The sequence below is a fragment of the Spodoptera frugiperda genome, chromosome 27 (assembly GCF_023101765.2).
Source record: "Spodoptera frugiperda isolate SF20-4 chromosome 27, AGI-APGP_CSIRO_Sfru_2.0, whole genome shotgun sequence".
Classification (NCBI taxonomy): domain Eukaryota; kingdom Metazoa; phylum Arthropoda; class Insecta; order Lepidoptera; family Noctuidae; genus Spodoptera; species Spodoptera frugiperda.
In genome coordinates, this window is record NC_064238.1 from 12,233,948 (window position 1) to 12,260,619 (window position 26,672).

General features: G+C 36.3%; 1 protein-coding gene across 1 annotated transcript in view; it reads right to left on the minus strand.

Annotated features, from left to right (window-relative positions):
• LOC118263531 (proton-coupled amino acid transporter-like protein pathetic) overlaps positions 1–23,800 on the minus strand; it is a 66,385-nt gene extending 42,585 nt beyond the window's left edge. The window contains exon 1 of the mRNA XM_035575574.2: positions 23,638–23,800. The gene's annotated coding sequence lies outside the window, so the exon portion shown is untranslated. The remainder of the gene's footprint in view (positions 1–23,637) is intronic.
• Positions 23,801–26,672: the final 2,872 nt, after the last annotated feature.

Consider the following 26,672-nt stretch of genomic DNA (forward strand, 5'->3'; position numbering starts at 1 on the left):
ATTGTACATGGTGACCCTAACTACTATATTAACAGTCACGGGGATTGGAAAATTGAATGAATCAATTAAATAATACTAAAAAAATCTGTAAATAAACTTGGCTTATTGAATAACCCGAAATATGGCATAAATAAAAAAAAATCACACGATCTTAAATGCAGAGACTGAACCCAAGAAAAAATGTACACAAACCAAAATGAGAGACCTATCTAAACAGACCCGTCTAAAATATTCACAAGTTTGCCGAAACTTCTATACGAGTAAAAGTAGCAGTTTATTAAGGTATCAAAACCAATAAGTTTCGTGTAAAAAGTAGTGGCATAAAGTAACAAGCTATTGAGGTGAAATCGAGAACATATTGGAAGGTCACATAATTGGGTTACAGGGAACAGTAACCGGATCGTAAGTGACGACAAATTACAGTACAGAACCCTTAGTATGAGTTTGCTTTACGTTTTACGAAATCGAAATTCGGCGCTCTGATCGGCCGGCTTGAATGAACCAACCAATCAGAGCGCTGAACGCGCTCTCGTTTCGATCTGGTTAAACCTTTGTATTTATAACTAGCTACTTCCGCGCGGTTTCACCCGCTCTGCTCGGCTCCTCTTGGTCATAGCGTACTAAGCCCTCAGTACAAGTACTCACAACACCTTTCTTTTTATAATATCATTGGGCAGTGCCAATTTTTTCTGTCACAGTGCACAATCATATTATGGCATTTCCTCTTTGTACTTGCTTCATAGTGTCGATTAAGGCAATGGATCTGAATATTCTAAATTATGACTTCCAATCCGCTTGCTAAGTGGAAATTATGGCAAACCATCTGACTCTGGGTTTGTTGACGATAAATAGACACTAATATCATTGGCCATCACTACATAGTATAAAGCGAAGAAGAAAATCCTATGCGTAAATTTTTAAAACTACGCAACGGATTTTGATGCGTTTTTTTTTTCATAGATAGAGTGATTCAAGAGGAAGGTTTATATGTATAATACTTGCATAATACATATATCACCATTGCACCCATGCGAGGCTGGGGCAGGTCGCTAGTTAAAATCTTTATTTACTCCTAATTTCTAAGTAATTTAATACCTAGTCCAAAATCTACTCTTACTCCAAGATCTGTTCAGAATTTCTAGATTGAAAATCTAATAATAAGATGTCTTTAATTGAATTTTGGAGTTTGCGCTCGACCGTCAACAGCCGCCTCTGGTATAGCTAGATCAAATCTTTTCTCGAGAGCCTTAGTAATCAAACGCTACAGCACTTATTAGGACAATGACTTTAAATATAATTTGAAATATCCTTGAAGTATTTTTGTGCGGTGACGGCAGAGACTAGTACGTTTGTTTGCAGGTAATGTAAAAACTGACTGAAAGGTCACACTTGACAGAGACAAAGCATGCTGCTCTTCGATAAAACCTGATCCGTCTATATTGGAACCTTCAACATACTAAGCCTGAAAATGTCATGGCAAACCTTCCTTTACGTAGTGTAGGTCCATAGCCCTGCAGAAGACTATTACGAACACATAATATAACGTATCTGAAGTTACCAAAGCTATAATAGTACGGAGTTTTTTTTTAAGGGGGAAAAATAATCCAATGATTTCTCCCGCCTTGGGCGAATAGTAAGGAGTCTTGATACCTTCGTGATGAACAGGCGCCAACAGGTTATGTTCGACTTCATATCAAAACCAGAAAATTTAAAACCGAAAGGTGTAGCTGAACCGGTTGACTGTACTTATACCCTTAACGGACGGGCGGAGGTAAATTAAATTTACCTTTTACACCTCTGTCGAAATAAGTTTCTTTGGGGAATTTCGAGATGCTTATTTGTTGCTTATGTGACAAGTTTAACTTAGAAGCATAGCTCTTAATAACCACTACTCTGGTGTATAATATACAACATTTTTACATACTGTTATTAATCACTTAGTGACTAATGTACTTAAGTGTATTTATGTAATTTGCAAGCCATGATTTATTTATTATCCGTCATACAAACATTTAGGAATTAGCATGTGATTTTGGCAAACTTTGTGCGTTTCCTGGAATTAATGATAAGTTGACATTAAGCGGTGGACAGACGGCCTGATTAAGGTCGCAGGGAGCGGCTGGATGCAGGACGCTTGCTTATGGGCAGACGTGCTCCACCGTAGGCCGCATCATCACTTACCATCAAGCGAGATAGCGGCCAAACGTCGGCCATTTAACAATAAACAATAAAAAAAAGACGCTTCCAATCTGCCTATCTGGGAGTAATTGGGGGAGGCCTATGTTCAGCAGTGGACGACTTATGGCTGATATGATGATGACGATGACATTTAAGATTATGATACGGAGTAATTAGTTTCACCGACGTAAATTTAAAAAAAAAAAATCTCTAAGATGTGCAGCTTGAGTATGCAATGTATTCATAATAGGGAAACCATTCATAGCACACATTTATAGCACGCACCTATCCATATAAGAAATACATAGCTTAGTTGAACCCGTTTCCACCAATGCTAAGCTATCTGTACCTATAGATAACATTGGTGGAAGCCAAACACATCTACAGTAACGTAGCATTGCAAAATGCACATCTCTGGTAGGAAAACACCCAACTCTCAAGTTGCTTGTCATTCATCTATTACAATATTTTTATAGCACAGCTTTATTATCATTTTAATGTTTTTATGAAAGGAGTAATCGGGCAGTAAACAATAGAATAATAATTCTTTAGATTTGACCTTATTTCCGAGAAGTAATTAGGAAAAAAAAACACAAATGAATGAAATACAACCGACGACCGTCAGATGTTTCTTTAACCAAGCTGTGGCAAGTTGCTATAAAATTTTGTAATCAGTAGGTACACTTCGAGTCTCTTTAGTATCTATGCATCCCTATTATTCGTATTTTAAGATCTGTATCAAATAACGTCAAGTTTGTAATAATAAGGCCCCTAGGGTATTAAATTGTTACGAAGTATTTGTAGGTTTTTAATTTACTTTTATCAGCGGGATCCAAGCGATAGACTGTTTATTTTAGTAAGGTCTATCAACATTATTTACTAGCTTTTGCCAGCGCTGCCGCGGAATAAAAAGTATCCTATCACCCAAGTTAGCTCAAAAGAGACAAAAAGTAACCTATGTCCTAAAATACTAGACACGTATAGAAACAAATACTTTCGAAGATATGTTGATTTGAAATATCGCGTAAAGTCACTTCTATGTACGTTTTATACGCAGAAATGACGTATTTGCTTCCACTTCTAAACTTTGATTCGTTTTATCTAAGTATTGTTATCTTAAATGGCAAAATAAAAAAATAAAAAATGTTCATACCTTTTCATCATCCCTATTAGACTTTACGATGCTTAAAAAAATATATATCTTAAAACTTCTTTGTCTTAAAAATCTCTTTCGATCCCTACTCAGTAGCAATTAACAAATAATTTTGACACAAAAGTCGTAACAGTCATAACTCATAACTTTAAAGACAGGACACAGTCTTTGTAAATTCACAATAGCAAACTCTACACACTATACAAGCATTCATAAATACAATACGTCAGAGCTGACAAGATACAATACGACTTATTGTTCAATCCATTTTTGGGGATTTTAATTGTCCTTTAGAAATGATTCGCGCACACCTGTTCGTGAACACGTCTTGTTGAATGAACTCGACGATAAAACTTATTCGTATAGATTCTATAAATCGTAGAATTAGTTATTTCCTACAAGATCATATAAAAGTAATTTGTGCTCGTACCTAATATAGATTGCATTATCACATTGATATAGGAAAGTTTGTTTGTTTGGATGTTTGTCTGTTAACCACGCTGAAACCACAGTTCTGATTTTGATGAATTTCGGTATATAGACAGGGTTTTTTTAAGGAGGAAAATCATCCAATGACTTCTCCCGCCTTGAACGAGGCGAGAGGGAGTGTCAGACTCTTACTGACTAAAACCCACCCCGTTTCTACTCCTGCTTTTTGAGCCGGAGTCCTGCTAAACCCACTAGGTAGTCCGCAGCTCTGGAGGAAGGAATATACATAACTAAAGATACAACTAAGGAGATGTGTGCGATTGTATTTTAGACTAGCTTCAGTCAGTGGCATCGTCCGCGATCCCGTTTGATAAAAAGTACACTTACACATCGTTCATACAAATCTTGATAATTACTGACAAAAAAACTAATTTCACACTCGTGTCACATAATACAGTTTATTTATAAGTAAAACCTAAGTATATAAGTTAAACTGGCGCTAAATAAATATTATTAGTGGTTTCATAAAGATGTTAGATCCGTGTTTATCATAGTCTTATTGACATTTTAACTGAATGAATCATTGAAAAACTAAACAGTCCGCTGCATAGTATATTGCGGCACAATTGTAACCTTTACTGTGTTTGCAATAAAGACTAGAATAGTTTCAATGTCTTGAGTTTTTTTTCTGTAACTATACATATTTGTTTATTGAATTCATTCATGATATTTGTTTTAATGAATTCTTAGTATGTGTCTGACTAAATATAGAAACAATTTTCCTTTAGTGTGTAAATATTTTGAATGAAAATAATATATATTACCTAAATGTGTAAGCTGTTTGATTTTGATCATATTTATTGTGTACCTAGTTATCAACGAATAATATTTGCACAAAAATCCCTTTGTTGGTTGAATAGCTGCTGCCAATTCGGAACAAGGGGTTCGATTCCCGTGCGCGCCTCAAAGAGCCATCAGACCACCACAGATGGGGCCCAGTAGGGCTGATGCCTAATCTGGAGCTGTGGACTACCTAGCGGGTTTACTGGGGCTCCGGCTCGACAAGCAGGAGTAGGAACAGGGTGGTTTTTGTCTGACAGTCTGACACTCCCTTTCGTCTCACCCTAACGAGAGAAGACATTGTATGATTTTCCCCCCTTAACAAAAAGGGGTTCGATTCTCTGAATGAGCAAAGTAGTACATAGTAACTATCATTCTTGAAAAGTCGTAGTTTAACTTATTATGGGCAACTTAATCTATCTCTTCACCGATTAAATTAGTGGGGTATTTCTATGTTAAAAATATTTCATTTTGTTAGTACCTACACCTGATGTTCATTCAAACAGACTTATATTTTATTTTTATCTACCCGCCATCGATTCTCATCATTCGAAATGTCAGACGTTAAATGTATTCGAATTTTAAACACATTAGGCTGCTTTTCCAGCAGAACTGTGCTATGCTACGTTGGTGTAGATGCGTTTGGCTTCCACCAATCATATTCATTGGTACATATACTTGTAGCTTAATATTGGTGGAAACGGGTTCAACTAAGATATGCTTTTTATAAATGGAAAGGTGCATGCTATGGATGTGCGCTACAGGTACCTACAGAAGTAATATTGCGGCAGCGCATATTCATAGCATATCTTACTCGCACAACTGCTTAGTATCAATAAAAACGGTCACACAGTTTCACAGCTTAGCTATTACGTCTTCGCAGCAAAGCTATATAGCACATTACTGGTGGAAAAGCATCCTTAATCGATTCCAGTTAGGTACACGACTTTTCACTTCGTCCATTATTTTTTGTTAAAATGGTGGTAATTTAGGGGTATTGCATTCTATCTTTTAAATCCTATTTTTAACTAGAATCATACTTTGTGCATATTGGCAGTTTGATAGAGCTTATTTCCGAACATATTTACGTGATTTTTACATGTTTTTTGACGGGGGAAAACCTTCAAAATCCCATACTCGCTAGCTTTTTGGGAAATAAACCAGAGAGTGTAACATTTTTACCTTACAAAAATCTTCCCGGTGGTCACTATCTGCTCCTACAAAAGGCCCCGGGTCCTCTTAGTAGACCAACCCTGGAGCCACGTTGGTGCAACGCCTGTTATGGCACTTCCCTATGGACACCTACATCCTTGAACCTCTATGCAGTGAGTACGTGGCAACTACCTACTATTACCTATGTAGTTACTGGTGGTCTTACATAGGTAACAACTTTTAATATGTAAGACTGAATAAATAGTCATGACTGTATGTAAATTCTAAACTACTTATCAATTCATCACAATAATATATTCGCTCTGTAAGACCGCATATATAAATTTTAAAACCAGATCATGGTATTCAAGAATCGATTTTCGATTGACATCAATCGATTAGGTAATTGCGCAGTTTACGCGTCACAGGCAAACCTTGGTGGCTGGTGCGGAGAAAGTAAATAAGTCAAGGTAATTTGTTAATCCTAATCACTTAGGTATTAAATTAAAGGCCTCATTGCTAGCTATGTAATTAGTTGCTGGTATTTAAAATTATATGCTTGTAATAAAACCAGTTAGTGATATTGCGAAGTACCTAATTATTATGCTGTAAATAATATTTATTGGTAGAAGATACAAGATGGGCAATGCAGGTGTCTGGATATTTTAATGTACATTTTTTTTATTAAAACATTAAGTTTCTCTTTACATATTTCGCTTTAGGTACACTTGATATGTACATTTTTATATGAATTAATTTGTAATTTTCTTTTCAATCATTTAATCTATAATATAAAAATAAGTCGGGATTTCCTTCTTGACGCTATAACTCCAGAACGCACGAACCGATTTCCACAGTTTTGCATTCGTTAGAAAGGTATCGGGCTCCGTAGAGTTTATAGCAATGAAAACTTGGAAAAAAAAATCAAGAAAAAAGCAGGAACACAGGAAAAATCATTGGTGGCGTAACGAAGTTCGCCAGGTTTGCTAGTTTTCCATTAAAAACATGTCTCGCCTTATTATTAGCTCCTTTCTATTTCAAATTAATTCATAACAAGACTGTTGATGTAAGTCAGCAGTCGTGACTTGCTATCACACTTTATTTCACTTAAACTTTTTCTTAAAGTTGAAAATAAAATCCTCATAGCACTTTGCCTGAAAGGTAGATAAACAGCCTTGGAAAATTCTTTCCTGAATTGAAGTGTCAACTTGATCCTTCACGGATATCGTGTGGCGTACTTTGCCGTACAAATCCATTATCTATCTATCCCGAGTTTAACTTTGAAGGGATAATAATATAGTATATTATAAATTACTTAATTTTTATTTTATGTGTATTCATAAATATAGTAGTAGTTATCTAATATTAAATTAAAACTCTTAATCGTCCAGAAACTATATGGAATTTATATTATATAATTGTCTCATTGGTCGAGTGGTCGCAATTGTGACTGCCGGACAAGAGCTCTCGGATTCGATTGCCGGGTTGAGCAAAGTATTGCTGAGAATTTTCCATTTCTTCTTCGAAAATTTCTCAGTCTTTGATTTAAAAAATTAGAAAATCAATCAGTAAGCTATGGTCTGGAATTACACGTGGACTACTTTTTATCCCACTGGAATGCGAGCCAAGCCGCAGTCAGAAGCTTCAGTTATCAATATTTCATGAATCAATTTCGCAAAATAAAATTTAAAACTTTTTGATCATTGTGGTCAAAAATTGAAAACGCATGAACGAATTACGTAATTGGTATAATGGTTGTCTCATATTAACATGAATAAATTATATTTAATGAACAGAAAACCGCGACACAATACATACAGTTTCATGTTACTTATAATTTGATTTTAATGAGGAATATATCGTCATTTTTTATCAGTTATGACTTCTGTATGTTCGACATGTTTAGTGCATTGACATTTGAGTAATTCATGGGAGAGCCATGCTTCGGCACGAATGGGCCGGCTCGACCGGAGTTATACCACGACCTCACAGAAAACCGACGTGAATCCTAATCACCCTAATCCCTGATTCCCCAACAACTCTTAAATTCCTAACCCCAAAGCCCCGTAGGCCGGCAATGCACCTGTAACGCCTCTGGTGATTCGAGTGTCTATGAGTGTTCCTTTTATATTTTACCTTAGTATAAAAATATATGAAAATTGAACTGACTGGGTGATAAATATATTTCAATCACAAACCTCAGTACGCGGACGTAATACGAAAATAGACTCTACTCCTTTTACAATAGGGCTAATAATCTATAAATATCTAACGGTGAAAAATTGGTGTGCAATAAGGGTCATATTACCGACCTCTTCAGGAAGAATGAGGTGTACAGTGTACATAGTATCTATATAATATGAAACTCCTCCGAAACTGAATCACTCAGATAACCTGCTGCCAAAAATATTGGTTAAAGAAATAAGTTTACATAAGGCATGCTGGGCCTTTATGAAGGTTATAGGAATACTAAGCAAGTACCTATGGATATTTTGAAATTTCTACAAAAATACATGTTTTAAAATTATTTATAGGAAATTTCAATCGAGAACTAGATAAGTTCTAGGTAGGTACTACTTAATATCTATTGAACAGTTTTTAAAATAATCAGGAATTTATTTAGACTTCATCACTATCATCATCGTCATTAACCATTGGAAGACGTCCACTGCTGAACAAAGACCTCGCCGGAAAAACTTAAATATACACACATCAATAAAACAGTTATAGGTATATAAGGCGAACTGCCATGTAGCAATATTTACCCAGTCAAACTTTGAATTTAAGTAGAAAATAAAGTATATAGAATAAAACAATGGAAGTTATTAATTTATGAATTCACTACATGTCGTTCGTATAATTTCTCATTCCTATAAAAAGTATGGTAAGAGGAACTTAAATCCCAGAGGTGAGGATTGCATTAACTTGATTGATTGATGTGATTATAATGTGCATAATGAGAGCCACTTAAGTCAATTAAAGTTTTCAGAAAAAAAAGACATAATAAGCATCTTAAATTAAAAAGAAAAGAAATAACTGGTCTTATTACGTTGCGTACACTGGGTCAAGCCATGATTTCATGATGAACATGATTACATTAGCCCTGACATTCAATAATACTAAATAAATCTTAGTAAAAGTAGACGTTTCTTGTTTATAAACTAATAATAACAAAACAAAAAAGTTAATAAAATCAGATTATGTTATACCACACGTCAAAGTCACGCTAAAAATAAAAATAAGGATCAAAAATTCAATAAAAGTATCAAAGAAAGTGGAAACAAAAGTCTAAGTCAATATTTCTCTAAACAACTACGAGTAAGTATGACGGACAATAAATAACTAAGTAGATTTCGCAATATACTCAAGAAGTTTATGACAACACGAAGATTTTTTGTTCTAATGTTAAAGATATTGGTTTTGTTTACAAAAAACCGTAGCAAAACTAATTTGTTTAGCGAAATTAGTTCGCATTGCGAAAATTTCTCGCCCTTGTAACAGAAAGTGACGACTAACACAAAGTATTTAAATACTCTTTTGGTTGTAAACTTATGAAACTGCTTTTTTGTCTCTTTTTTTCTGTATAAGGCTAATGACATTTATGTTTCGCCTTGGCCTAGAATCATCTTTAAATATGGTGATGTACTCCAAGTTTATGGAAGGAAATTCCGTTTGTGGACATATTATTAATGTATTGTTTATCCATTAATAAATTATTAAGTAATCTTTGTTCTTTTTTAAGTTCAAGGGTTTTGTGATGGCATAAATATTTTGTAGCTTCATGTTGGTGTTAATTTGTCATTTAATAAGTGTGGGATTTTATAAATGTGGGAGAGCCATGCTTTGGCACGAACGGGCTGGCTCGACTCGTGAGGTTATCGGAGGCCTAATTACCCCTTTCCAATCTTCCCAATCTCCATGCTAGATGCTGACAGACACAGGACGCGACAATCGTCGCGTCCTATTAAGCCGATAACATAGTTACGTGACTAAGCCGATAACATAGTAATGAATTTACTATGTCTCACGACATCTATAGTAATATTATAAAGCTTCAGAGTTTGTTTATTTGTTTGAACGCGCTAATCTCCGGAACTACTGGTCCGATTTGAATAATTATTTTTGTGTTGGGTAGTGCATTTATCGAGGAAGACTATAGGCTATAACATATCACGCTATGATCAATAGGAGCCAAGCAGAGCGGGTGAAACCGCGCGGAAGTAGCTAGTTTATAATAAAATCAGAGCTATAATACAGAAAACACAAACAAGAACTAGACTATCTCTTCCGTAGTTAAAAAACCTTTAATAACTTAATATTATTTACTAGATGCTGAAGTTTATAAGTTTTCAATCCTTGGAAACACTAAGCTACAAAGTTCAGGGATGGTGGATAACTTAAGTAGTTTATCTTTCCAAGTATAAGTTCTACACTTTGAGGCTAATGTAAGACAACTTTTACTTAGTGTTGAAACTAATGAACTTATTAATTTTGATAGGTTTACTTAATAGTACTGCGAATTTTATATTTACAATTTCAAGTTAGGTATGCACCTAACGCTATGATACTTTCCGGGTTAAAAAATTGCAATGTAGGTATTACTTTTTGTTTTTTTTTATATATAAAATGTATGGGTAAATGCTCATAATCATCCTCAGTTTTCTATGGACCTCCTTTGATGCTCTACGATACACTTATAATTTTTCAAACCAGCTGTGTTGAAGGTAACACGCAATTGAAACCCTTATACAAACTCATGTTATTACACTTACTTACTCATTAAAAATTACGCAACAAGTTTTTAATTAAGGGACACTTTCCACGTTGCGTCATTTGACGAATGCATGCATCCTTCACAAACAACAGGAGCCTATTGCATCACCGCCTATTGTTTGTGAAAGATGCATCCATTCGTCAAATAACGATGAATATGAAAAACTAAAAATAAGAATTAGTAAAACCTAAAATGAACGAATTTGATGAATTTCTTCATAGTTATTATTTTTATCACTATTAAATACGTGTCTAATCTCGTTAGTTGTAATCAGAGAGCATTCTAATTGCGTAATTATATTTCTTTTTGCTTCAATAAACCACGTAGTTATTATTTTGCGCACCAGCCCTAATTAAATTGTGTAAATAATTCTAAATCTATTTTATTTACATCAACAGCTCTTGATAGTCCACTAAGAAGTTTATAGTTCGTCCGTAAGTATTGTTATCTAGTCCCCATGAAATATCCTCCTCTCCTTTAGTTAGCTCTAATGACACCCACGGAAAGAATGAGGGTGATTGATGAGTGTTTTACTCTACTTATTACGTTTTACTATAATTTATTTTGGGTCGGGCAAATCAATGTATTTCTCCTCTCGCTGCAAAGGACTCTTAGTAGTCTTAGTATCTAGCCAAGAACAGCTAGCCAATATGTCCGGCACATCCGTCCGAACGTTTACCACATCCCACATTTTAGGCGTGTCAGGCGGACACATCCTAGCCTATTTCGCTATAGACACAGATTTACCCCATCAAAGGGCTTACTCTTGAACCCAGTTCTGATCGATCGACATTCATAATATTATAGTGAAATTTCATACTCTTGAGTTGAAGCAGTAGCGCTTATAGGGTCCGTATTGCGTGGATATTGAATAAACTAAATTGTATTATTGAGTTTGGCTCTATATTGTGTACTCTGAATGCTAATTTAACAGCTACGATTGGGGTTGTATAGTTTTGACATTGAATATGAGATTTTATTGAATTGACATTGACATTAGTTTCAAAAGTTAGCGCCCAGGTACCCGTTCAGGCAGATTTGCATATGTGACAAGCTAACCACCCAATTCTATCTCCTAATTCAAGCCAGGCAGCCCTCGTAAATCTTGCGTTTCTATGCAGCATAGGATTACACATATCAACACAATAAAAAAAACAATTTTAAAAAAAAAAAACCGACTTCAAAAAATAAATATTCCAAAACAAATTAATATGCACTAAAAAGTAAAAGAAATAATTGCGTATTTTTCAACAACTTAATAGATCAACTTACTTTACTAACTCATCACACACATTATAATGTAAGTAGGTACAATTATTGTTATTTCTGGAGTCGGTGTCAGCCAACTAAGATAGGTTTGTTATTTACCTATTATCACAACAAAATATTACAGTTTTACACCAGTTGTAAGAAGGTACTTAACCACCACTCCGCCCGTGCCGTGCCCGTGCCGTGGTAGTTGTTGGCGTTTCCTAGGCTGAATTGAGAACCTCCTCCTTTTTTTTGAAGTCGGTTAAAAATAGGAACAAAACGTTACTTACTATTAATAATTACTTCATGATAATAATTAATGATTGCTAAATAATTACAGGGTGCTAAAATAGAAGACAATCGAATGAAATGATCTGCTCTATATCATTAGTATGCTATTAATATTATTGTTTTTTCCTCTGATTATCCTCACGTCCTATGACTTCCATTGATGACATGGAAGTAGACGTTTGTAACATCGCATTTATATTTATGACTTCCTCAATATTATGAGGTTGATCTTTATTTTGGAGGTAAATTTTGTTTGATAATATGATATATGACGTACAAGTATTTCTCATCATCTTTAAAATTATGAACGGTTTTTGATAGGTATAAAGCGGTTTAACGTCGATTTAATTAATAATTATAAAAAAACACCAAATTAATATTGTGAAAAAGGTGCGAGAGAAAATAAGTTAGAAAGTCCACGAAAACAAAAAAAAAACAACTTTTAAACTAAAATTAATCTTTTACAAGCCTTTCTTCAACATCGTTAATTGATGTTATAGTCAAGTGACAATCTGTTGTAAACTTAGCTTTACTTTATTATAATGTGAAAAAGATAATCTTTCAACTAGTAGCAAAATATACTGTAAAGCAATACTTATATGTAACTATACTTTATTATACTGTGAAAAAGATAATCTTTGAACAAGTAGCAAAATATACTCTAAAACATATAACTATTTTTATTACGACATACAGATAAAAAAAGAAAATCAAATCAATCACTCACTCATAGCTATCAAGAAAAGATGGAATTTATAGAATGGCGATAAAAACTAAGAAATTCGCAACTAGACTTACTTATCTCAAGGTCAAATAATAAATCTTTCCTTAATAGCTGTCATGGCGACGCCAATGTCAAGGACACTTTATAAGCAGGAAGTCTCATTGACAATGGGTCCACCTGCGTGATGTCCTGCCGTCTGATTTCACCTTGTTCTTCAGGAAAATGACACGTATTTCCGCTATATTACATTGCAATTTACTTTGGATCATAATTTAATAAGACAACGGAATATTTTGTTTTCTTCTTAAAAAGTACTTATACAATGTTACATGTACGAAAAGTATTACTTTCATTGTGATTAACGAGTATTGGAACACAGTCTGTCTAGAAAAGTTTTACCATTGATTATTTCAAATATTTGCTTTATTCAACTCGATACATATCATTAACACCCGTGATAGTCCTTATTTTTGAGGGGGAAAATCATATAATTACTTCTCCCGCCTTGAGTGAGGCGGGAGGGAGTGTCAGACTCTTACTGACTAAAAACCATCCCGTTCCTTCTCCTGCTTTGAGCCGGAGCCCCGGTAACCTTTAAGTTGTCCGCAGCTCCGGAAATATTGGAATATTAATCTGCTCTACATGAGTTCTGTCTTAAAATCCGTCGAGTGCTTGACCTTGACAAATACACTGTCTTATGCGCCGACTGTGGCGTACAAGACACTCGATCGAGCCGGCCCATTCGTGCCGAAGCATGGCTCTCCCACACTTGAAAGAGTTACATTGTAACCTATTTACAAAAATAAATATCATTTATGTTAAAAGAAATTTTCCGCAGACGAAGTCGGGGGCAGAAGCTAGTATAATATTATAATATCACAAAACATAACATATTGTAAGGAATTAAGGGATGACAGTTTTAAAGAGTGTATAAAAGCAAACGTCACAGGTTTACAGGTTACAGGTCCATTTGCTCGAGGGTCGTCGAGGAGGTTACATCACTCAAGGATTCGTGAGACTTATATTTTTCTATTCTTATATACTTTCTTGTTATTTCTTTGCATTGTCCCGCACCGGCATTGTCCCGCACCGGCATTGTCCCGCACCGGCATTGTCCCGCACCGGCATTGTCCCGCACCGGTATTGTCCCGCACCGGCTTGTCCCAATGGCGTTAGTCGCCCAACAATGGGATGTGTTCATATCAACAGAGTTAGTCGCATGTGGATGCCTCACTGCGAAGGCGTTAGTCGCCCAACATACGGTTTAATCCCATCGGGTTAGTCCCACACAGGAATTGTCCCACACCGGCTTTGTCCCGCACGGGCATTATCCCGTACGAGCATTGTCCCGCACCGGCTTTGTCACACACGGGTATTGTCCCGCACCGACATTATCCCGCACAGACTTTGTCCCGCACAGACTTTGTCCCGCACAGACTTTGTCCCGCACAGGCTTTGTCCCGCACAGACATTGTCCCGCACAAACTTTGTCCCGCATAGGATTTGTCCCGCACAGACTGACCCACACAGGCTTTGTCCCGCACAATTTTTGTCCCGCATGAGCATTGTCCCGCACAAGCTTCGTCCCGCACGGGCATTGTCCCGAACAAACTTTGTCCCGCACGGGCATACTCCTGCACAAGTTTCCTGCCGAACAGACTTGGTCCCGCACGGGTATTGTCCCGCACAGACGTTGTACCGCACAAGCTTTGTCACGCACGGGCTTTGTCCCGCACAATTTTTGTCCCGCACGAGCACTGTCCCGCACAAGCTTTGTCCTGCACGGGCATAGTCCTGCACAAGTTTCGTCCCGCACAGACTTTGTACCGCACAGACTTTGTCCCACACGGGTATTGTCCAGCACAGACGTTGTCCCGCACGGGTGTTGTCCCGCACCGACATTATCCCGCACAGGCATTGTCCCGCACGGGCATTGTCCCGTACAGACTTTGACCCGCACAAGCTTTGTCACGCACGGGCTTTGTCCCGCACAATTTTTGTCCCGCACGAGCACTGTCCCGCACAAGCTTTGTCCTGCACGGGCATAGTCCTGCACAAGTTTCGTCCCGCACAGACTTTGTCCCGCACGGGTGTTGTCCCGCACCGACATTATCCCGCACAGGCATTGTCCCGCACGGGCATTGTCCCGCACAAGATTTGTCCCGCACAGGCCTTGTCCCGCACAGCCTTTGTCCCGCACGGGCTTTGTCCCGCACCGACATTGACCCGCACAGGAATTGTCCCGCACAGGCTTTGTTCTGCACAGGCATTGTCCCGCACAGGCTTTGTCCCGTACAGGCTTTGTCCCGTACAGGCTTTGCACCGCACAGGCAGTGTCCTGCACAGGCATTGTCTCGCACAGTCTTTGTCCCGCACGGGCTTTGTCCCGCACCGACATTGACCCGCACAGGAATTGTCCCGCACAGGCTTTGTTCTGCACAGGCATTGTCCCGCACAGGCTTTGTCCCGTACAGGCTTTGTCCCGTACAGGCTTTGCACCGCACAGGCAGTGTCCTGCACAGGCATTGTCCCGCACAGCCTTTGTCCCGCACGGGCTTTGTCCCGCACCGACATTGACCCGCACAGGAATTGTCCCGCACAGGCTTTGTTCTGCACAGGCATTGTCCCGCACAGGCTTTGTCCCGTACAGGCTTTGCACCGCACAGGCAGTGTCCTGCACAGGCATTGTCTCGCACAGTCTTTGTCCCGCACGGGCTTTGTCCCGCACCGACATTGACCCGCACAGGAATTGTCCCGCACAGGCTTTGTTCTGCACAGGCATTGTCCCGCACAGGCTTTGTCCCGTACAGGCTTTGTCCCGTACAGGCTTTGCACCGCACAGGCAGTGTCCTGCACAGGCATTGTCTCGCACAGTCTTTGTCCCGCACGGGCTTTGTCCCGCACCGACATTGACCCGCACAGGAATTGTCCCGCACAGGCTTTGTTCTGCACAGGCATTGTCCCGCACAGGCTTTGTCCCGTACAGGCTTTGTCCCGTACAGGCTTTGCACCGCACAGGCAGTGTCCTGCACAGGCATTGTCCCGCACAGGCTTTGTCCCGCACAGGCTTTGTCCCGCACAGGCAGTGTCCCGCACAGGCATTGTCCCACACCTACCTACGCCGGGACCGGGACGCCTACAATCTTATATTATTAGCCATTTTCCGATTTGTGCAATTGAGTATCGATATCGAGATCTAGAACGACGGCGGTCACGAGCCTCGTGGCGGTACTGATGAGAGCTTTCCTCGGAATCGCCATGTTCCCGACGGTGGTTCCGTCATGATTTACGGCGCGACCTACATTCGGTTCCACTGCTATAATAGATAATTATAGAGAAAAATAGATTGAAGAAGGTTATAGGCTAAATACATCACGCTGTGATCAATAGGAGTTGAGCAGAGTGATTGAAACTGAGCCGAAGTCGTACAATCGTACATTCGGTTTCAATAGTAATACCCCCATCAGTTAACAAACATAGGTATAAAAACGTTTACACGCAAGGCCAATCTCTAAATCAATTACGTACATCACAGTACCTATTCATCTGCCATGATTAGTAATGATTCTATGTAACTAGGGACTTAAATATTGAATAGTTTAAGCCTCCACGCGTTTTGAGTAATTTATTATTAGTGCTCCAATTGTAATTATATTACCAATGTCAATGTTGGCTATCATTTTCTATTTAGTTATAGGAGTATAACCAAAAAATATAAAGTCGGTTTAGAGTAGCGAAAAAAATCTGTTCAAAATACAATAGAAAATAAATTGTGACTCGTGTTGATTTGCGTTCAGTACCCTTAGTATGAATTTGCTTTACGTTTAAGTAATCGAAACGAGAGCTGTTGTTTCGGTTACTTTAAACGTTTGCTTTACAAACTAGTACTAAGGGTATAGGTATACCTCGGGTTAATTCAGAACTACACAAAAAATTACTACTGGTTTTATAAAGCCCGATCACCTGTGCTCAGACCTTGCAAGACTAAATGCACTATCAAAAAAACAAAAAAGGTATAATACCAACCAGTCTACCTTTAAGCACTTTTCATGAAGATAAAGAAATACACAAAAAACAGGTTATCCCTTAATACGATATTTTTACCTTTTATTCTGATGGAGAATCGATTTCTTTTTATTTAATTTTTGCACCTTTTTAGGGTAAAAGGTTCCGGATCTCTGGTCAGTTATCTTAAGCGATTTGTTGAGCAAAAACATTGTATAAATAATAATAAACAAGTTGACGGAGATATGTAAATGTATGGTAGGTCGATTAAGGAGAAGTACCTACGGTTACAAACTTTGTATTCTACTCTGCTGTCATTTCATTGTTTTAAACATTAAAACTCGAAAAATCTTAATGTTTAAACATTGAGATGACGGTCATATCGAGCCTAAACATTCACCATCAGTATAAGAATCAGTTTCATCATCATCATCACCCTCATTATATCAGCTACAAGACGTCCATTGCTGAACATAGGCCTTCCCCAATGACTTCCAGATAGTCCGGTTGGAAGCGACCTACATCCATCAGTTTCATAGTGATTTTTTTAATAAAATCATTTTATTTTCCGTATCCATCTTGTCATTGTATATCTTATCTCAATCTTTTTAGTAGATTGAGATGTTTCAAGTACGACTTGTAGCTAACTGAATTAATTTATTTTATTATTCTTGCATTTATTCCCACGATAATGTAATGAATGGTATGTAGTGGGTATGTCAGTACAATAAAATATGCTTAACAGTAAATACTAGCATAGCATTTAATTATTTAACATCCGGGGCGCAATCAATGGGATTTTAATTGTAACAGTTTTACCCATGTTTGTAGATCTTCTTCACTTGTTTCATTTAGATCCCGATCCTGTAGGAATAATACGACGAAAAGTACCCTTAATAGCTTTACCAATAGTTTTTGCTAATGGGTCCATTAGTTTCCGAACCTTTTCCAATGTAATCAAACATTATTTGCTCTTTGGAATATTAAGTAGATATCAGAGAGATAAGTGACTGTCTTTCATGTCACAATTTGTTATTCATCAAGTATGATTCATTGCAATTGCAGCTGGTAAATTTGAGGTATTGGGTTCAATTTGAAGGTCGAGCAAAAAATGCTTTCGATTTCGAATACGATTTTCTTAGTCATAGTATCCGGGATAGAGTTTGCAATAAGAGGTCAAGTGCTCAGGAGTGGAGTAATCTTAACTAATATGCTTATAATATCAGCCAAAGTCAAAGTCAAATATTTTATTCCAAATAAACCATATACTTACTTAGGTACTTCTGAAATGTCAACAAAGAAAGACATAAATAATAGTCTGTCCGTCAATGAAGTTTGTTCCAAAATGTAGCTTCGAATGGAAAAGAATGAGCAGATGCATTAATGTAGTAGAAACTCATGAGATAAAGGAGTTTAATATTATTGTATTGGCATGATGGTCATTAACGAAATAAGGCCATTCTCCAATCTTAACATGTTCTTTAAAAAAAGGGCGAGATTTTATGTCACATAATATAATAAAATTCTCCATACCTCCAAGTTTTTGTAACAAGGATTGATGATGTCGAAACTTTATGCATCTGCGACCAATTTCAATTTAAGTATTACTAAAAAGAGTTTTAAGTGCTTGCTAAATTGATGGGTGAGTTTCAACATGAAAATAAGTGGCGCAGAGTGCATTAAACTTTACTTGTATATAATTATTTTTACGTAAAACATGTTTTTTTTTATTGTAGTCTCAAGAAGACACGGCTTTCGAAGTCTGTTGATGACCGCAATAAATGCAACCTGATTGATAAGTTAACGTAATTACAAAATTGAATTTAATAACCGTTTAAGAAACTACCACTTATACCTATGTTGTAGGTAAAACGGAATGTGAAGGTTTAAAATGCACTTAATTCTTTACATGAGTAATTCATTTCCGTGGTCAGTTCCTAGAAATGTAGATATCAAAAACCTAACTGCTGTACTCAGAGACATTTAATGTTTTTTTTTTCTTTTTTATGAAACACGCCGGTAATCGAGCAGACATTTTACGTGATGGTAAGTAATCGCCGCCGCCCATGGACACTGATAACTTAAACTATCCCTAAGTACCAATTTTGTACCGAAAACATTTGCTAAGGACTGGGTAAAGTAACCATTAAATAACTCTGAGTACGGAGAAGGAAACCAATCTTAAAACTGTTTAGATAATGCGTAGTATATTAATAAGTAAATGAAAAATAATTTTGTCACTATATTTAGCTATACATATAGATAGCTTAGCGAATAAACAATCTAGTCTATCTACCTACATATTAGAGCCATATATTAACCTCAACAAGTTCCAATCATGTAGTAACTATGTTGAACATTCGCCACAAAGGCTTTAGGGATCCCGCGCTGCCATAGCACATGTGTGCTAACCTACTAACCTACCTATCTAAGGACCCAGGCTTTAGACGTAATTGTCAATCTTTAGTTACTATTTTCTCAGGCAGAAATTATGTACCATTGTATAGTATAATGCTTGTAGGAACTGCAATTAAAGGGCATTATTATAATGCTACATGACCAAAACAGCATATGTACACATTAAAATTTACTGTTGAGTAAACAACAAAATAGGCAAAAGTACTATACTATACATATTTATATTTACTATATGTTAGTGAGAGAATAAATAATGGTTATTCCTAAATCTTACTCTACTAGCAAAAAAAGTTTGTGATTTATGTACAAAACGAAAATAAATAGAACGTCACAATGGTCGCCGAAATAAAAAATAGATCTAGACATAAAATTTATATGACTTTGTTTCCAAATAAAGAGGCTTTAAAGATCATTTTCCTTTTAAACTTTGTACTGAAACAGGAAAAATGCTTCCTTATTGCCGTACCCATAGAATCCCTCCGTACATTTGTGACAAATTGGCTGTATAGCTGGATATCGGTTTAATAAGGCCTGAGAGACAGAAGCTGTTTTATCACGGTCGGCGTTTTACGATACATTCACTTCGATGCAGTCGCCTTCAAGGTTATATAAGGCACCTAAAATTAAGAGTAGTAAGCCCAATAGTAAAACAAAGAAAATATTGGGTACCAGCTTACGATGCTTCTAGATAGACAGACATTTTCGTTTACTTTAAGGTTTCGGAAGGATTAGATTAATAATTTAAAAATGATTTCAAGGATTATTATTTTCCGCAGTTCCGCAGAGACGACTCAGCTTAGGGTATCTAGGGCCTCAGGCTCGAAATAGGAGCGGGGTAGTTTTTAGTCAGTAAGAATCTGAAACTTGCTCGTCGTCGAAACGTCTCGCATCACCCAATGCGAGAGAAGTCATTGAATTATTTTCCCCCTTCAAAAAATGGTGTAACATGGGTCATTTAAAAAAATGTTTAATCTCGCTTGTATTAAGAAAAATCACACATAACATTAAGATGGATGTCTAAACGTAAGAAATGAGATGTTCGAAGGAAACTTTAAAAATCACAGTCGAAACCATATGCAGCAATCTAGTTATTTAATAAAAAACTGTAGAATAAAATGAATGAACTATAGACAAAAGACTGCAGATGGACATGATTGATTGATCTGATCTGGCTTTATGTGTTACAAAGTCATTAAAAAAACATCGATTTGATTTACACATACGCTGCATTTATTTTTCGAAAGATTAAAAGTAAATAAAGAGAGTTTTTCATTTATCATAAAGTAATACATTTTATCTGAAGCAGTTGCAGTCATAAAAAAACATGCTTGCCTTAAAAAAGTAATTATGCTTAGCCTTACTTTGTCAGTTTATGGAGAAAACTAACGGGATAATTTTAATTACAGTATCAAGTGCGTCAACAGAGTATTAAATGTTTGTTTTATTTTCCGGCAAGATAGAAGAACAGTCAATAAATTCATTTCCTTAATTTTACTTATAATATTACAACCAGTATACCACCCTAAAGTCTACCTTGTAAGGCCTTATTCTGTCCCCTAGGCATTAAGTCCGCCTTGTGCTATATTATGTGTAAAAGTTTTGAATAAATTAATATTAAAATAATATCTGTGAATTTGTACTTTTATGTATATACAAAAACTAAAAGTAACTTCGAAAAACTGTCAATTAATTAATTTCTATAATAACACGAGATAAATTGGAGTAATCCGAGCTAAGTTTAAAGTGTAAAGTTTTAGAGAATTTTTCTCCGAAAATATAAATATAATATCTACCGTCTATAACTAAATCTCTTCACAAACCAGACAGGATATTAACATCAGATACATCATGTTACTAAAAGCATTTAAAAAATACTAAAACATTTGAACGCACAAGTGCAACAGACGTGTAATCCTAGATTATATTCAGTGAACAGAAAAATAGAAACTCAAAGCAGCCACCATTAAAAACCTTATAGATTGAGAAAGGATAATGGCCTTAAACATTGGGAAAGACAGTTGAAAAGGACCGTATGTGCTTCTCAAAGTAATTTAGCTTAAAAACTATTTGTTAAATGAAGACGTTGCGCACACAGGATTCTAAGAAAACGTGTATATTTATAATCACATAGGTATTTCAAAATACTTCTTCGTTTTTATAGTATTAGCCGGTAAACGAGTAGACAGATCACCTGATGGTAAGCAATCGCTGCCACCCATGGACACCCGAAGCACCAGAAGCGTTACAAGAGCGTAGCCGGCCTTATGGGCATTAGGAATTTAAGGGGGGCCCTTAAATCGGGGATTGGGAAGGAAATTGCCTTTGGTAACCTCACTCACACAACGCAAGCGTTGTTTCACGTCAGTTTTATGTCAGGCCGCGGTATTACTCCGGTCGTGCCGGCCCATTCGTGCCGAAACATGGCTCTCCCACACTTAATCTACGGTTTGCACCTTTGTATACAAATCATACTTTTTATGCATTGCCTACGCTATGGTTAATCAACGAGCCAATGTGATCAGTTCAAGGTCAATGAAAATTCCCTACAATTGCAAGTTCTATAAACCAGAGTATTCTATACTAACTACCTGAAGAGACCAAGATAGCTGGTTGAAAAACGAATTGGATTTTTTTAGAGCTCCAACGAAAATATTCGACCAGTCCCTTCCATACGAACCGGGTTTAATCAAATAGTTCAGTTATTTTACCAGGCTTTGCATCCAGCACTCGTATGGAATATGATTTTAAAAGATTACTGCTAGTAACAAAAACAACATGTACAAATAGACGTTACCGCCTGTTGGATTTACTGCAATACTACAAAACAAGCGAGAGAGTTAACACAAACATTGAAATTTCACGGAGGATTAAATCATTTTAGGATTCACGTTTATTTAACAGTTCATAGATTAACAAACATTTCAACTGAGTATAATGAGTTTGTGTTTATTCTCAACTCAACTTCAATAATACAAAAAATAACATGACTAAAAAAATTTACAGATGAAGTCGGTCCCTTATTTTCTAAAAATACTTTGAATCTGTCGTAGTTTTTCTATAAAAATCGAATAAACGGATCACCTGATGGTACGCAATCAGTGCAGCTGATTCAAACCCGCAACACCAGAGGATTTAACGGTGTTATCGGCTTTTTAAAAAGGTAGGATTAGGCGTCCAGTGTAAAAAAAAAAGTGTACACTGTAACCTCAATACGAGTTTGTTTTGCGTGTAGAGTAATGGAAACGATAGCGCGTTCGGCACTCTGATTGGCCGGTTTGAATGAACCAACCAATAAGAGCGTTCGTGTTTCGATTACTTTAAACGTTAAGCAAACTTGTACTAAGGGTACTGGTTTGGAAAAGTAAAACATAACGCAGGCATTTTTGCATACCGCTTATAATATCATGGTATTACTTTGGCGGTCCATGCCAAAACATGGTTACCACACGTGAAAGATAGTTTATAAAATAATTATGTTTACACGAGATTTTGCCCAGTAGCTATTAAATGTCAACCCTATCACTGTACCAATACAATCATTAGTACTTAGTAAGTAGTAGTTTAGCACGCGTTATGTTGTAATCTACACTTTGCGCCGTTGTTAGTGGCATTTTTGTAAATATTGCAAGTTAGTAGCAATGAATCTGAAACTGTATGTTTAGAAGTGGTAGTAGTACCTAGTGGGTAGGTAATGTTTTCAATCATTGCATTTAAGATAGTGAACAACCTCCAGGATAGACTCTGATGAACTATTGAATTAATGAGATGACTCGCTGTATTACCACCAAATCTCTACCTACCTTTGTATTGTTTTAAAACAATGATTAAAACAAATATACTTTAGAATAATTTACAAAATAAAAACGTGGGTCTTAATAATTCCATTGTTTTTTTTTGCATATTTAATCATTTAAGTTTTTGATCCACTAAAACTTTTTTTAGTAATCTTAGTATTCGATTAGGAGTCCTAATTCAAACTATAAATAAAAGTTTTGATTGAAACTTACTTAGAATTGTTATTTCTTTCATTCATTTAACTAAGTTAATAGGCGTTACGTGATTTCGTTTATTTATATAAATGGAATCACTTCAATAGAGATTTATAGGTTAATCGTAATAAGAGACTAAAAGGTACTTATTTATAATAAATATCAGTAAGTATTACATAAACATACATACTTTATTGATTCTGCACTAGTTATGAAATACCGCAATGTTTTATTCATAATTACTAAAACCGTAAATAAAATAAGAAAAACATTCCATACACTACGAATTTGCGTAAAAAATCTGCGCATAAAATTGATTAAAACTTCATTACAGCTTTAAATGTTTCAGTTGTTTATAAATGGAACGGTAAAAAACAAAAATTTAACGAAAAACCCAATATACAATAACACAAAATAAAAAAAAAACACTAACCTTTCAAACAGCACGAGGGAAGAAAAATCTCGCTTACTAATTAAAAAAAAAACACAAATGTCACATAAAACGCAACGGAAATGTTGTACGGTAAATAAACTAGGCACTATACCCGCACGACACTCGAAATCTGACTGACCGTTCGGCGCCCGCGCAATCGCAATATTTGTCACAAATCATTATCACAACACAACCTACTTTGTGACCTCCAATTAAATGCACGTTATTGGCGCAATCGAGTGCATTTACGGACATTATTAGACCATGTGTATGTGTAATAGTAGCAGTTTCATGTAAATCTGCATTTGCATAGTGTAAAAGATAAACCAGTTTGGAAACTGAAGGACTTTTACAAAATATTTTTTTTAGATTTTTTTCTGGTCACATAGTAGATAATTAAAACAAAATACGGTATTGGAAGACCACTAAATTTAATTAAACCTAAAAATTTGTTATCATCTTGTCTGACAATAAACAAAAAGTTCACATACACATGACAAAATAGGAACAACAAGTAGGTAAGCCAAAAACTGCATCGAACTCGCGACACTTTACACAGCAGCCAGTTGTTGCCACCGTGTACACTACTGAGCACTCACAGACTAGAATAAATGAGCACTACGTTTAAGCTAGAGAATATTGTTCTAGATTTTGATTTTGGACGAAAATTTGATTGAAATGGGCATATTTAAGTTGTATACACAGACAAGAATAAATGAGCACTCTTTAAGTTTTACCGCATTAGTCATGACTAGTTGATTGACTGAACTCCAATTCAATTGGCCCTGACCGAGGTTTTTACTATCGATTCAATCTTTATCACAATAGGGTTAAATTCCTATTTAGAAATAACAACATGACCAGCAAATGGGATTGAGAAATTAATCGGTTTTTCAGTGTAACTTCGTACTTTTTTTTAATGCTATGCAGACGGATCACTTGTAAGCAATCGCCGCTCGCCCATGGACACCCGAAATAGAGGTGAATGTTACAAGTGAGTTGCCGGCCTTTTGGGGATTAGGATTTTAACGGTTATGGGGAATCGGGGATTGGGAAGATAGGGAAGGGGGGTAATTGAGCCTCCGGTAACCTTATTCACACAACTCAAGCGTTGTTTCACGTCGATTTTCTGGGTAGCTGTGGCATCACTTCGGTCGAGCCGTCCATTGGTGCCGAAGCATGGGTCTCCAACACTTAAAACTCGAACTCGTTACCTATGGGAAAAATATAACAACATCCGCTACATTTTGTTGTAATTTCTTAATAGTTAAATTGTACTTGCAAAGAAACAGACTTCTAAATCAGGTACCATCATAACTATTTGAGTTCTTTAACCTTTTCGCACTTATATTTATAATCCTCATGTTGTTTACGATCGTCTGTACACAATGGCCTATGCATGGCACGTGCTAAATTATTTTATAATATTATATCTGTTCATCAACCATGACTAACGAATGTTTTATATACTTTCAATGTCATTTGTGTTTATCCCAAAAAAATTATGACGTTTGAATGATTGGCGAAATGACAATTTGACCTTGTAATGAAACAAAGAATCTGATGATTGTAGGTAGTCCGTGATGGCGAAACCAATCGCTATTTTCGCTTAAGTGCAATCGCCTTAATCAGTAAAAGTTTCTTGACTTGATGCGACTTTTTTAAAGTATAATTAATTGCTTTATCTGCTTTGTCTTGCCAAATAAACGTTTGTCTAAAATTAGAATCAGTGTCACATCCCACACCATATAAATTAAATCCAGTTCGGAATGGCCATCATCAGTTTAAAACTATGCAATTTTATATACCTAAATCTTAAAAAAAGATCGGACAATCTTTGACAAGTCTATAAAACTTAGTCCAGATTCTAAGACTTAACGTAGCCTTAAGGAGGGCTCCAGTACCCCCAGAGGACACGGTGGAGCATACAGTGGCGGTATGCCCTGCATGGACTGAGCAACGCCGCGCCCGTGTTCTCAGGGTTGTAGTCGGCGACGGTCACTCTGTCTCTCTCGCATCCGGCATTGGTTCAAGCCATAGTGCGGAACAAAGGTGACTGGGATGCCATCTCTTCCTTTACCCAAACTGACACATTAACAATATTTCACGTGTTCTAGTAGCCAATTAATATTTAGTCCTGAATTCCAATGGCCGCCATAATGTATTAATTTATAATACGTATGTATAAGTTAGTTATAATCACATTCGTAATACTCATTAAGACTAGTGACCCAAACTAATGAAGAAACCTAATTTAGTCGACAGAAATGCCTATGAAACAAATAATATCTTAGAATATGTTATTTTCTAGATTATTTAGGACGCCTTTATCCCCGAAGGGCTAGGTTATTTATTTAGTATTAATTACTAACAAATTAAAGTTCATGTTTCGTGAACAGATTAAATAAATAACTTAACTTGCAGTATTCCACTTTTATTCAAATTCTTAAAATTATTTTAGGAATAAGTACTTAAAAAACAACAGTAAAGTTTAGAGTTCGTTTGTCATTCATCCATGTGACAAAAAGAAAGCAGGACCTTTTTAATATTATTAAAAAATAATGATAAATGCTGAACCACTCGTTAGTAACGATTTTGTTCCGAAAAAAATGCTAAGGACTGGTTTAAGTGACGATTAAATGACTATGAGCACAGCGGTTAGTTAGTATAATGATTTAAGTTGAAGGATAAACACCAAATTTAGAATTAGGTTTTTATTCCTTATTTTTTTTGTTATTTTTAAGTTGTAAATAATGTGTTAGTTTAGATTAATACTTCCTGATAAGGATAAACACCAAATTTAGAATTAGGTTTTTAGATAATTTATCCTCAATGCTTTTTTTATCCTTATAAGACCAAATAAGAAGACTAATAAACAGTTAGTACTACTTAGTACCTACGTACCTATACTTCAGTATTTCGTAATGCGAATTTAAGTCTTTGTATAAACACTAGCGGGTCAACTTCTTCCAAACTGCCTTCTTTTCATTGAATTTTTAACTTTATACTAGAAGAATATAAAGTTGAAAATCGTA